Source organism: Copadichromis virginalis, linkage group LG2 (genome assembly GCF_057382275.1).
Source record: "Copadichromis virginalis isolate Kocher_CV1m ecotype Utaka linkage group LG2, C_Virginalis_male_GT1.1, whole genome shotgun sequence".
In the NCBI taxonomy this organism is placed as follows: Eukaryota; Metazoa; Chordata; class Actinopteri; order Cichliformes; family Cichlidae; genus Copadichromis; species Copadichromis virginalis.
The window spans coordinates 15,309,785-15,311,883 of record NC_140619.1 but is presented as its reverse complement, the minus strand read 5'-3'; the positions used below and the strand labels follow the sequence as shown (position 1 = coordinate 15,311,883).

General features: G+C 36.0%; 1 pseudogene; it reads right to left on the bottom strand.

Annotated features, from left to right (window-relative positions):
* Window positions 1–378: 378 nt before the first annotated feature.
* Window positions 379–1,687, bottom strand: LOC146717107 (uncharacterized; annotated as a pseudogene).
* Between the last annotated feature and the right edge of the window lie 412 nt (window positions 1,688–2,099).

Sequence of the window (2,099 nt, the reverse complement as noted above, 5' to 3'; positions counted from 1 at the left end):
AGAGTTTTGTTGTAAAGTTTAAAACATGTCAACATTTATTAAGGACTAATAAACATTTATAAATGCCAAATGGGAGCCTTATTGTAAAGTGTAAAGCATAACACCATTTATTAATGACTACTAAACATTTATAAATGACAGAAGATAGCTTTGTCGTAAAGTTTAAAACATGTCAACATTTATTAATCACTAATAAACATTTATAATTGCCAAAAGTGAGTCTTAAATGTATAATGTCACCATTTATAACACTTAGACCTAAATTACAATCAGTGCTTGAAATAACATTTAACTACTGTCAAAATTGGCAATGTATTGTAAGAGTAACACATGTAACATTAAATGTGTTTTTTAAAACACCAAACAGTCACACACTCCAAAAAAAGTTCATGCCAGACTGGTTCAAACTGGAAATATTTTTTGTATGTCCTTAAATAAGCGTCCCAGTGGTCCATCAGGGTGTCGCGAACCAAGCCAAGATGACCACTCAAGAACCATCAGGTGTTCCTCCAGCAACTTCTCAGTGCGATTTCCTCTTAGTCTACGGACATGTCCTTTGATGGTCATCCAAGCCCTTTCGATATGCTGTGTATGACTGCCAGATTGAGGATCTACAAACCACCTGCTGTGATTTACAGTGTAATGTCTGTACCCTATGTTTGTCAAAACATTCTTGTAGGCTCTCCACTCATCACTTATAATGGCACTACCCAACTTAACATGCTGTCTGATCAGAGGAACAAGGTGGCGCCTTGATCGTTTTTCAACAAGTTTTAACACGAGCCTTCGCCTTTTGTCTTTAATTCCCATCATTCCAAATACCCATTTCTTCCTTTTCCATGCATTTCCAAAGCGTCCACGTGCATACTGAAAACAAAAAGAATAAAATTAAACAGAATTAAAATGAAAAAGAATAAAATTAAATATCTACAAAGAAACATTCAAAAAGATGGTTGCTTCTACTAATTTTTTTTACTTATGGTAAAGGTTTCCATGTTTAGAGGACACAGTCAGATCTGCATTGATTCTAACAAACCTGTCTGAGAGTTTACCAACCTTTCGCTGATGACGGAGACAGCTTTCATCTATAACCACAAATTCTCTGTCACCACCAAGACGGTGTCCATTGTTTATTCTGTGTCTTTTAATTGCACGTATACAAACATGCCGAATGTGTCTTGCCATGCTACTTAGTGTTCTGGAGCTGCCAGCCACTTCATCATCGATCATATCTATTTGTCTGAGCCTGAGCCCTTGTGAAAATCTGTGATAGAAATTGAGGCAATTATTACTTACTGAGGCCCTAATTTTATTTCACAAGTCTCGTATTGGTGTTCAATTATGAAAGGTGCATTGCTATTAATGTCTACATCTACATATACCAGTAAATGAACTTCATCCAACTGAAAAGAGATGTTTTTGATTTCTCAAAGAGGGAGCCAGTTCTAATTGTTCTGGAAACTTTCCTATGACTTGCTCTTTTGCAGCACCTGAGAACATATCAATGAGTTAAGTAAAGAAATGGACCCTTAAACAAGAGCATTAATTGAAAAGATAATCACAAAATTAAGTATGAAGAAAATAATAATGAAAAGAGGTTAATGCTCCCTCTTGCATTGATAACCGAAATATTTTGTTATATTTACTACATGCACTACATTATCATGCATTATACATACCACATATATTGGTCTTTCTTTACCACGGAAATCATTTTCATCTTATGGTGACAAACAGGACATCTAAGCTTCTTTTTTAGCAGGTGTTTCTTCTGCAGCCATTTAATGAGCCTTAGTGCCTTATACAGTGGGGCAAAAAAGTATTTAGTCGGCCACCGATTGTGCAAATTCCCCCACTTAAAATGATGACAGAGGTCAGTAATTTGCACCAGAGGTACACTTCAACTGTGAGAGACAGAATGTGAAAAAAAAATCCATGAATTCACATGGTAGGATTTGTAAAGAATTTATTCGTAAATCAGGGTGGAAAATAAGTATTTGGTCACCTCAAACAAGGAAAATCTCTGGCTCTCACAGACCTGTAACGTCTTCTGTAAGAAGCTTTTCTGTCCCCCACTTGTTACCTGTATGAATGGCACC